General features: G+C 35.6%; 2 protein-coding genes and 1 long non-coding RNA gene across 7 annotated transcripts in view; 2 read left to right on the top strand and 1 right to left on the bottom strand.

The window, feature by feature from the left end:
* Positions 1-6,384, top strand: part of GPR68 (G protein-coupled receptor 68) — a 57,807-nt gene extending 51,423 nt beyond the window's left edge. For 4 of the 5 annotated variants that reach the window (XR_009958522.1, XR_009958523.1, XR_009958519.1 and 1 more), the window contains one exon: positions 3,143-3,259. The gene's annotated coding sequence lies outside the window, so the exon portion shown is untranslated. Of the gene's footprint in view, positions 1-3,142; positions 3,260-6,143 lie in introns of those variants that run through there. The other variant, XR_009958520.1, reaches the window with a different exon arrangement.
* Positions 1-12,055, bottom strand: part of DGLUCY (D-glutamate cyclase) — a 42,568-nt gene that overhangs the window by 29,184 nt on the left and 1,329 nt on the right. The window lies entirely within an intron of this gene.
* On the top strand, positions 7,095-11,894 carry LOC134141576 (uncharacterized). Its single transcript, XR_009958654.1, has 3 exons — positions 7,095-7,515; positions 8,355-8,413; positions 11,469-11,894. It is a non-coding gene; the product is annotated as an uncharacterized LOC134141576 (long non-coding RNA).

Raw genomic sequence — 12,055 nt, 5'->3', positions numbered from 1 at the left:
ATACTTTCATATTCAGAAATTGTGATAAATTGTTACAGTGAGAAGCTCTAAGTCATTAACCATTTTCACATGCCCTTCTCAGCACACTAGTGCTTTGAGGAGGAGTACCTTACTTGTCAGATCACTTAAAGATTTGCTAGTTTCTATCTTTAAGCCTTGTCTGGTAATAAAGCTAGTTACTGTATAACAAGGTAACAGTTAAATGTTCAACAGCAATACTTACTAATGTCCTTCACCTTTCCCAAATAATCCTGAACTCAACACGAAGCAAGAAAAATGCAGTTCTAGATTAGATTTAACAATGAGGCTGTCTCAGATGACCTGGATGACCAACAGCACAGTCTTCCTCATAACACCTCATTGATCGTATGTCCTGGGCTATTTCCTGAGCTATATCTGCCTTGTTCTGTCCACACTGTGCCTCTGTCTTTACCTTTTTTCCTCCCTCAGCTCAGACCTCTGTCTCTTTATCTCCAAGCTGGAAGTTTGGAGCTCTCCTCTGAGAGCTTGTTTGCTTGATTTGTCTGACTGTATCCAGTAGCAATATGGGATTTGGACACTTTCTCTCTCTTCATTAGCTCTCTTTTATTTACATGCTTGTTGTATCTCTTAACTGTATAGCTTTTCAACCTTAAACTAGCTTTTCCTGTTCTCAGTATCACTAACTTTATAAACCATAAAACACAATATTAAATGCATAAATGATTTCTAGACTTGAAAGATTCAGACTCCTCAGCCTCAAATTCATATATCTATATCTCTCTCAAGATACCTACACAACTGTGTGTGTGTGTATATATATCCCTTATAAATATGAAGGTTGATAAGATTGGATTGAGCATTCTTTTTCTCACTTATTTCTCCATTGTATGTCATGAAATATGACAGCAGAAACACCAGCTAGCCTTGCTGAAATATCTATCTTTACATTAAACTGTTGATTTAGCTATATTTTATAAAGAATATTTATAATCTGTAGATTATAATTTCTTCAGATAAGCAGAAAAAGAAGGAAGATGAGTGAGTGGAACTTTTTGCATTGCAGTAGAGCTTTCAAAATAAAAAGTGAATCTGTAAATTTTACAGATATTTAAATATGAGTGTAGATTCTTTCAAGGCTCATATTGTAAATTATTCATTACACGAGAAAATGGAAAAATGTCACTTAACTGTCAGAAAGATTACACTTTGAGTTGTAGTGGGTGTGTCCACATACAGCTGTACTAAATTACATCAGATAAAAATGCAAAAAAACTTATGTAACTAAGCAGACTTAAAATACTCTTCCGAAGTGTCAGTATGACTGCTTCACCTTTACAAGTATCAAGCAATTTCATTAAATAAAGTGAGGGGAAAGGCAAAAGTGCACAGAAAGCAAAGAAAAGGGCAAGCTGGGGCAAAAAGCCCATGGATTTCAACAGACACAGAAGACAATCCTGCTTGGAGTCACCCGATGTTAAGCATATTTTCCCCACTCTACACCCTTTCCCAAAGCAATGGTTGTTTCATATTTTGTTTTGGAATTCTGCAATATATTAGTTTTAACATTTAGCACTGTTAGTTATCAGCAGTTTGTCCTGCTTCTGCATTAGAACGATCTTCTTAAATATCACTGTATACCCAAAAGGCACCTGATCTAAATCCTTTAGTATAAATAGGCTTCTGAACCTAAATTGGTATTATTCTTTAGGCATGAAATACTTTGGTACATGCAAATAGAGAATAAATTGAAGAAAAATGCAGACCTGCAAGAAGAATGCTGTTTTATGCTGACCTTTTGGCCTGTGCTGGCTCTGCAGGCGGAACTGTACGCCAACTCTTCTATGTCAATAAACATTCTTTTAAAAGGGAGAAACTGGTTCAGAGTATTGGCAGTGAGGGAACTTCTCATGCGAGTTTCCAGTTACAGAGTAGATCAGATATCTGATGATTAAATGCTGTCACTGGTGGCTGTTCAGTGGCTTATACAATGCATTAGCATTACAATGCAGTTACTTACACTAGACAGAGTCAGTGTCTCAAACCACAACCTGCATATACCATTTCAGCAAAGAGCTCAAGAAGCTGAAAGAATACACAGTTCATATTTTTATCCCACAAAACTAATCCTAAGCCTTCATTCCTTTTCCCTGTGTTCTCTGGGTAAATAGATTAAGACCTTCAGGACTGTCAATATCTCATACCTTTCAGCACCATAAAATTATTTTTCAGACAAGCAGCTCAGTGTTAGAGATGACTCATAAGGCTGCAGCATCAGTTATCTGACTTGAAAGAGATATTAATGTCATTATTTTGATATTCATTACCTAACAATAAGTAGCTAAGGGCTGAAAATGTCTTAGGCATCCATTGCCTCATTTTATATTTTTAAAAAACCTTAGCTATAAAGATTGTATCTTGGTATGCTCTGCCTCCAAAATTCAACTTTTAAAGATAAGACAACATGTGAATTCAGATTTGAGCCCACCTTTTGTATAGAAAAAAAAAAAAACAGAAAAGAAAATATTAAGCTACTTTTATAAGTTTAATCACTAGATTCCTAGAAATGGCTACTGTAATATGGATAAAACTTTGTCTCAAACCTAACAGTCTTAGGCCTCAAACCTGTAACACTTCCATGAGTATTAATAGAGTACCTAACAGTCATAAGTGGAGAAACAGTCCTGTTGAGTCCAAGATGGGTGAAGTGCTTAAACACTTCCTATATTATGGACAGAAAAAGATAAAAGTAATACATGTGCTTTTCATAAATACATACATGTATGGGACAAGCTAACACCTTTGATATAAAATAAGTTATAATTAATACTGATGAATGACATAGTTCAGAAATAAGTTTTAGCTCTTTCCCCCCCGCCCTCCCCACTTACTATCACTCCTTTTTTGTGTTTCACAACATGCCAGATAGGCAACTGCAACAACGTGCCTAAAATATCAGTATCTGCTATTTAGGAGGTGCTTTAAGATATCAAGTTCTGAATAACCATTCTTGTTGTTCTAAATTTTTCACATAACAAATACTTATCCCAAGTATGGAGAATGTGCTAAACTTTCCCCCCTCCTCCCTCGAAGAGGAACACATTTTTGGCTTATTTGAGTGTTAGATTCTGATCTAACTGTACTTTCCTCCCTCTCTGAACAGGATTTTCCATTTCCATTCCACCATACTGCCTTAAGAGTTTTGAGGTGTGGATTAATACATGAATAAAGTCCAAATAATGCGAAATATTTTTTGAACAAGGGTAAGACTAAAGCTACATCAACGTGCATCAGTATACTGATTTTGACAGTAACCAACACTGCCTATCTAAGAAAGAGTGTACAATATAAATAAACATTTGACAAAACTTGCCTAATATATCCATGATTTGTGGTTCAGGACCTTCTTGAGCTAAGAGTGATTTCTTTGTTTTTAAAGGTTAACATAAAAACTGTCAGACAAGCAGTGGGCTTTATCATATATAACTACAGTTTCCAGCATACCATGTAGATAACAGTAGCTATCTATCTCTGGAATTAGTTTACTTGGGGAATTTTCTTGATACGAAAGCCAAGTATTTTACATGAACTGTTTTATTCTGGTTCCAAAAGCAAACATATTTAAAGCTAACCCAACTGCTTTTATATTAGAGTGCAGTCTACCAACAAGATACTCCTTTAATCAAAAATATATACACTTTTGAGATGAGTGTCCTACAACAATGCTCTGAATACAATGAATTAGCTATTATTACTGGCACAATACTGTCCCAAATCAGGGCCAGTATCTGCAGTGAAAAAAAGGCAAGAGAAGTGAAGAGCACTCATCAGCTTACATTAATGGGCTCCAAATTTAAAAGTATAATTAGAAATAAATAGAGCATTTACATTTGCAAATCTGAACTTGAAAACCTATGGTTTCTCTCTCCAAAGGATGAAGTAAATGTATAGGCTTTTGATGTGGGGGAGGCAAAAGAGAAGGGAATTTAGTTCAAAGCTAGGCCTATTTAGCTAGCTTCTGTTTTAATACAATTAATAGGAAAACCCTCTTTTGGGGACCACCTAGACTTTTGAAAATGGACTGAATCTTTAAGACTGGCATTTCTGGATAAAAAATACAAATCAGTAAAACAGGTAAGGTACCTAGCTACTTGGAAATAAAAACAAAAACAACTGCATACTGAGTGGGGTACATTTATCAAGGAGTGTTTTTAATAATACAAAAAAAATAGAAAAGCATTATCATTTGAATATAGACCGACGGTGTTTCTCACTACAGAAAGAGATAGAGGATTTTAAACAGCTAAAAAGATGATGAACAGGCAGGACTTGTTAGAATCTTGTGCGATATCTAGTCAGACTGAGGAACACTAGGAGAGGATTACTGGGTTAAAAAAGAAAAAAAAAAAGGATCACTAATTTGTTTGTTCCAAAATATTTAAAAGATGATGCTGACTAATGACTTTAAAAACCCATTTTCTACTGATAGAGTAGGTTTCCCTATTTTCCCTAGCAGAAATCTCTTCTCTATTCTTATACTATTTGTATACTAAAAGACTTTGACAGACATTTTGGTATATAAGGCTAATTTTGAATCTAGCAAGCACTTAAAACTGCAAATATATGAGATATATGATCACTGTGTCTGTGGAAGAATACTCAGAAATAACAAAAGTTCACTGGAGCATAAAAATATAAGATTGGAAAGAAGTGAGACTTCCTTGCTTGACCTAAAAATAGTTTACTGGAAAGCATATAAAGAATATGAAATCACGAATATGAAATCACACAGAAGAATTAACAAATCTATGTCCTCCTATTCAAACAATAAATGTGTGTGTGGGGGGGTTCATTTACTGGAAAGTTTAAAAACTAACTATTCTGAATACGTCCAGCTTTAGTCTGGAAAATATTACACAATGTTTTCCACTCCTTTCGAAGAAGGAAACCATTAAAACCAGTACTTGCATTCAAACACTAGGCCAAAAAAAAAAGTGTGTGTGTGCATGCATGTGTGCATATATGTGTGTGTGCGTCAGCACTCATTCCATGGTTGAGCACATAAAGCACACTGTTCTCAATTAAACGTAGTCATTTCAAGACTGCACAAATTTAACAGAATACAACACAGTCCAAAATGACTATCTTATAGTTCAAAGGCTAGAATGATCTGTATGTGACTTTTCTATGGCTACCAAGTTTATGGAAGAAAGTATGTGAAACAAAATGTATTAAGCAGGCATTGTTTAGGATATAATCTATGTACATTAAAAATAGCTAAGACTATTTACCAAAATGAAATGCATCTAAATTGTGTGACCTTGGGTTCATGAATTGTGCAGGAGTCACACATCTCAAATGTCTTTCTTGAACAGGAATAGAGAGGGTACCATTCTTACAGATGGCCTATTTTGTTCTTGATACATATTTTTCATGGTGAACCAGTATCAGAGTAATTATCAGCTTCAGTGAAGAAGCCAAGGTTTTCCCAATTCTCAGTTGTGTTCTAGGAGCTTTCATCAAGGCACATCATTAATGAGAAATTGGGGGGGGGGGGCACTGTTATATTCCAGGCCAGCATATTGTTCCACGCAAATGGAAGCCAATTATAGCTATGGCTCTTCAGCATTACTGCAATGAGATGTAATCTCATACCAGCACTGAACACTTGTCCTGTGATTAAAACCATAACCAAGTATTTCCCATTATATATTGAACCTTCTGCTGAAAATAACCTCTAACACACAATAGCACATATAAAATAATATCTAAATTAATTCTTTAGATCTTTTTATAGTAATTCAGAACAAAATTGTGCCTTCTTTGTAATGCTTGATGAATACTGTAGGTAACCTGAATGCTGGGATATTTACTGCATGAATATTTAGACTTAATAGGTAGATGTAAGACAAAAACAACCAGGACTTACCTCTATTCTCTACTAAATATCTAAATATCTTTAGATACTTAGTAAATATCTAAAGATTAGCTGTGAGGATCCTACAAACAGGAGATAGTAACATCTCCTGTTATAAGACATAATAAGATATAATGAGATGGATAGGTAGACTTTCTCTTCTAAAAATATTTTGCTTTTATTGTTATTTCTATACAATGCTCTGTTTTAATATGGCTGTGTGATTTCTATATCCATTACTTTTCAGAAGATCAACAGGAATAAAGTTTCCAAAACCAAGCAGAACAACTAAATAAAAAGGACTAACATAGATTGAACTGTGGCCCAAACTCTCATCTATATGTGGATGCACTGTGACTAGAAGCACTAAAGGGAAAAATTGTGAGAGACCAGTGATGAAGTGCAGGTGCGTAGCACAACCTGCAACTACGACAATAACATCCTTGAATCTGTAATCGAATACAAACGAACGTTGCTGCTATTGTGAGTGGGGAGAGAAGGCTGCTCTCCTGGGGCATGTGGGTGGAGTGAGAAGGCATCTTCTTGTGCAGAGAAAAATGAAAGGCACAAGGAAGAATAGGTAACTGTTGCCTTAGAAGAGGAACAATTACTTTTTTCATAGGATATCTGAAGTCAAAAAGGGTACATAAAAAGCTACAAAAAAAAAGGTCCTGTCCTGAGACACAAGATTAAATAAGGCATTAATACTAATACTGTGTTTGTCAAAAGCACAGAAAGACTCATTATTTCTGTAGAGCTCCCCTTAAGCTCCTTCCTATAATCAAAAGATGCAGCGCCAGGATTGCAGTGAACATCATGCATTCATGTCCAATCCAAAATGATTTAAAATTCTAATAGTTGCTTTGGTACTTGCTATCCAAAAGCAGTTATTCTGTCTAATGAATAAACCAAAATAGTAGTTCAAGCTTGTCCACTAATTTCAATCAGATAGCTTTCTAAACAGAAATTACACAGGGGAACTGTTTTACTAATTCATTATCTAAAGACTTGGAGAGAATAATATAAACATCTAACAATAACTTAATACCACTCAAAACTTAAAAGTTTTGGTGGGAAGAGATCATAAGGCCATGTTGTAATGTATGTTACTTTTAGAAATGAGTGATTAAGTTAAAACGATACTTTATTTTCACTGTCTATTGTAAAGAATTCTAAGCATCTACATGGTTCACCTCATTTGACTTCACATATTGAAGAATATGAGGAACAACCGAGAGAGCTGGGCCTGTTTAGTCTGGAGAAGGGAAGACTGAGAGAGGATCTTACCAATGTGTAAAAGTATCTGAAGGGAGGGTGTCCAGGGGACGGGGACAAACTCTTTTCAGTTGTCCCGTGTGACAGGACAAGAGGCAATGGGCAGAAATTGAAGCACAGCAAGTTCCATCTGAACGTGAGGGGGAATTTCTTCACTGGGAGAGTGACAGAGCACTGGCACAGGTTGCCCAGAGAGGCTGTGGAGTCTCCTTCTCTGGAGATATTCAAAGCTCGCCTGAATGCAACCCTGTCTAACAGGCTCTAGGTGACCCTGCTTGAGCAGGGGGAGGTTGGACTAGATGATCTCCAGAGGTCCCTTCCAACCTTACCCATTCTGTGATTCTGTAAGTATTCAATTTCAGGTAAAATCCTCATTTTTTTAAAAAATAGACTGAAAAATTATAATTCAGCTATCTATTTCTCATTACCTGATTTTTTTTTACAGCAATATTTTCTCTCTGGTGTGTTCATGGCAGCATGTTTAGCTACTGTTTTTATTATCCATTTTAATTCTTTTGTTTTTTTAAAGCTAATCTTTCAAACCTTTCTCAAAACACTTCTTGGGCCCTTTTTTCATTGTAATGATGCTTATATGAAATCATATTACAGTATATATTATATTACACTACATCAAGAGGTGCCTTCCAGTCATCTGGTATAATACTTGCAAATAAGAAGAGTTTTCATATTTTCTCCTGAGGAGGTCAGTAGTTTTATTCCAAGTTCCTTCCAAATTCCTGGAGGTATACCATCTGAATCTGGAACATATTGATTTTAATTTCTCCATCTGTTTTAGGATATGCTCTTCTGATATTCCAATCATAGGAACATCTTATATTTTCAATCTTTAAAAGAATAGTTTTAAAATCATTAGCTGCATAGCTTTGAGGTAAAAGAAAAAGGAATATAGGAATCTCTGCAATATATTGTTCAATTTATTAATACTCCTTTTTGCTTTCTGGTAATTCGACAGATGCAGTATCTTTAAATTCATCAGCAATAAAAAGTTAAACTTAGAATTTTTTATTTAGGCCTTTCAAAACTGACTTTTTCCCTTCTCTTCATTTTATGTGACACTTTTAGCTTATCTCCTTTTCCATAGGATCTCTGTAAACTACAACACATACCTTTAAACTCTTGCCAATTAATCATTTTTTTCTCATGGTTTTGCTTCCTTCTTTAGAGGGTGGAGAATAGATGCATGGCTTCTGCAAGTATCAGGATGTACTCATGGTCTCCATGGTGAGTTAAAAGTTTCAATTTCCTCATCTCTAGCTTTCAGATCATGTTGATTAGCTTCTCCTTTTTAAAGTCGCCTTCTCTATGGCGACTTCTCCAAGGTTCACAGTCAATTTTCAAAATAGTGTGAGTTCACAGATGAGTCTTCCGAAAAGCATTTTGGATTTAATTACACTGCAGTCAGTATTACTTGAAGGTTTAATAATAACAATATGAACTACAGCCCTCTGCATTTCTTACAACAAATCTGAAAATAACTTCCCTGTGACTGAGAACTAGAATCCAAAATCAATTCTTTGTATTAACTAGAAATTCCATCTGTCTTGTCTAGCTTAAGCATTTGAGCAGATCAGAAGTGAAATGAGCCACCATTTCTGTTTTATTAGATGTTACTACTTCCTTTTCTCCCAATATTGTTTATTCATTTTATTTTTCCTCACCAGAAAGTAACACAAAAATTTTTGTTGTTGTTTTTTGTTTCTCTTTTATAGACACAGAGATTTTTAACAAACTTCTGAAACTGTTGCCTGTAACAACAGTTTTAACTGTACAATAACTGAGAAAATAAATTAATTTTCAGTGAAGAAATGAATACATATTGAAATAGGTCTTAGTTTAAGCAACTAAATTCATTTTGATGTGAAGATGTAAGCCTAGAATCGGTGATATATCTTCACCACTTATATTTACTCTTTCAATAAACGATCCATTTCCTGACAGAGCTGTACCACTTCCGTTAAGAGAATTATTAGGCTTGGATGCTTAGCATAACTTCTCCTTTCATGGTATGACATTAAGCGGTTTCAGAGAGACAAAACTGTTGGCCAGATCAGTTTCATACAAAAAAAAAAAAAAAAAAAAAAAAGTTTTAAACAGCAGAATTACCTACCCCATCCACTTCCCTGACAGTTATCAAGCACAAAATGTTCAACTGCAGATTAAGCTTATTCAAACATAGACTGTATGTAAACAAGAAATTAGTCCTATTACTATACTAAAAATGCATCTGTACTAAAATTACACCTAAAAACTGTGTTTCATGTTATCATGGCTTTTATGGGGAGTCCCTCCCTAAATTTATTTCTTAGTTTCCAGAATTTTATCTTTTTTTTCCCCTTTCTGTGTTCTCTGTGGAGTTATTAATGGGAACAATTTGTATCACCTGACTTTCCAACATTTCTACTTTGAAAATTACACCTATTTTGGTATGAATTCAGTGACTGTAAGAAAGTGCAAGATGCCTCCAATTTCAGCTACATAGGAACGGATATGCAGCTCTCCATTAGGAAGAAAGTATATCAAGAACCTCAAAACTGTGAAGCACTAACATCCCAGAAATGTGCAGCAACAGCACTCATTTTCTGCTTTCTCTTGCTCTCATTTCCTCTCAGAAGCCTTCACACTGAGCATTTCACCTCAGCCCTCAAACTAGCTTGGCATTCTATCTCTTTCAGAACCAAAGCCAAGATGTTTCAACACTTTTTCTTAGATGAAGTTCAGTAACATCTTTCCACGTGGTATTTCTCACTTTTTGCTTCACAATTAGGAATGACAAGTAAATATGCATACTTTTATACAGTTGTGTTATGGGGTAGAGAAGGGATATTCTATGTTTAGAACTCTGTTACTCTGTGTTCCTAAACTTGCAGCACACACTCAGCCCAAACACTGAACCGTTGGTTGACCGACCTGTCAGGTCACACAAGTATCAGCCAAGCTTGAAAATTCTATTTCAAAAAAATGGTATCTACACTACAGAGAGTTGCTCTACATTACCCTATAGTTTTTATTTGTTTCTATACTATTTCTTTTCTTTTTAACATTGCAGAGATAATTTATTGAATGCAAGATCATGCTAAACAGTGTTCTTTCAGCACACATATAAATGAGTACTTAAAGTGCAAATGGCATTTTCAGTCAGCTAAATTGCACTCAGAGCTGCAGTGCATTTCTAGGAGCGCAGATTATATAGCAAGGATGACTTTATTTCTCCAAACTATAAATCTTATAGGCTATTCTGTTCTCCCTGTGTAGCCACAGTCCATCACGGTTTCTGCACTAAGCTTAAGGTTCTAGCTTTAGCTTCAGGCTCAAGCCAAATTCCCTCCCTCACCTGCCTCTCTGACGGTCTGTGTCAATAATCTAAATGGAACAAAGGCAGAACCTGAGCACTAGCACATGCTTATCCATACTTCTGACTGCTGGCATGCTTTCTAGTATGGTTTTGGCCCCAGATTAGGACTCTCAAAGACAGAATCCTGGCACAATCATGGGCCAGTAACTGTTTGCAGTATGTCTAAATACATTAAGCAGCACAGCAAAGGCCACCTTTGCTTTGAAGGGAAAAGAATGCAGCTGTGCACTTGCCATGCCCCTTGCCCTAAAATCCAGAGAATGACTCCTAATCTGCTTTTACTGTTACTGGATGTTTCCACCTACATGTAAATCCTGTCTACCCTTATGGCTGACAATACTGTATCCTTTTAAAAAATGACCACAAAGCCCAAATATAAAGGTGATGGAGCTCACTATGTCTGGACTGTTCCACTGGAGAGCCACTCTCAAATCAAATGTACCATAGGACCAAGTTTAATCCTCTAGTGTTCCTGAAAGCTCAGCTGAAATGAAAATTTGAGCATGGTCTTGTACTCATGGAATACAGACAGGAGCCTTAGGATTGCTTAAGTGTAGCCCTTTTGTCTTAACGTATGTCAAAACGTAGAATTATTTCAAGATTTCTGTAAGGCTGTTTTGGGGGTATGACATGAGAAATCCACTGCAAAAAATATTATAACATTGGAGGTATTTTATGTAATTTTTTTAATTGAATAACTATGTTGCTCAGCTATTTCTTCCAAGGTGCAAGCAAATCAGGGTCCCTGATCTGTCATTTCATTTAAGTCCAATAAAACTGTGTAATTCCAAACCCAGTCACAACTTAAAAAATCTGAATGGAAGGTGTGAATCACTATCTCTTGCTATATGCATAGTCAGGAGCTATCACAATGGACCACTAATTCTGTTTTGTGTTTGTGTATTTCTCTCTCTTTTTTTTAAGGATTACCTCCTCATACTTTGAAGTTGTTAAATCATTTTAGCTGAAACTTAAAAGGAGAAAAAAGAAAGATTCAGCGTGAGGCAAGCAAACAGATAATGCCTGCCAACTATGAACATCCAAAATCAAGCTCTTATATTATTTGCAGCTGTTGGATTCGCTCCCGGCTCTACTAGTACTAAGTGCTGGTACAGGACAGACTGGAACTAGGTTTCAGTTTTTTTTCTTCTGAGGCTGTCTGGGACTGTTAGTCCAAAGTGTAGGCTAGAGGAGCCACTGGATGAAATATTGCACCAGACTCTTAAGATACAACACCTAGGTCAAAGAATAACCAGGAACAGCTGTTACTCCTGGTAGAGAAGAAATAAAGTTGACATTCCCCATTGTATAAAAGGAGCCATTAGGGTTACACAGACATAAAAATTAAATTTAAGAACTAAAGTTATCATTTCATTTTGTATTTTCATTACATTTTCTCTACTGTAATTCAATCAAATATTATGCTGATATAACATTACTGTCCCTGCAATAGAGAGCCTTCTAAAATCAAGTGAAAAAAATAACCTTCAGTTTGAAAACATCTTCTATGA

This window comes from Rhea pennata, chromosome 5 (genome assembly GCF_028389875.1).
Source record: "Rhea pennata isolate bPtePen1 chromosome 5, bPtePen1.pri, whole genome shotgun sequence".
Lineage (NCBI taxonomy): Eukaryota > Metazoa > Chordata > Aves > Rheiformes > Rheidae > Rhea > Rhea pennata.
The sequence above is the reverse complement of the archived record's forward strand: the minus strand, read 5'-3'. Positions and strand labels throughout refer to the sequence as shown.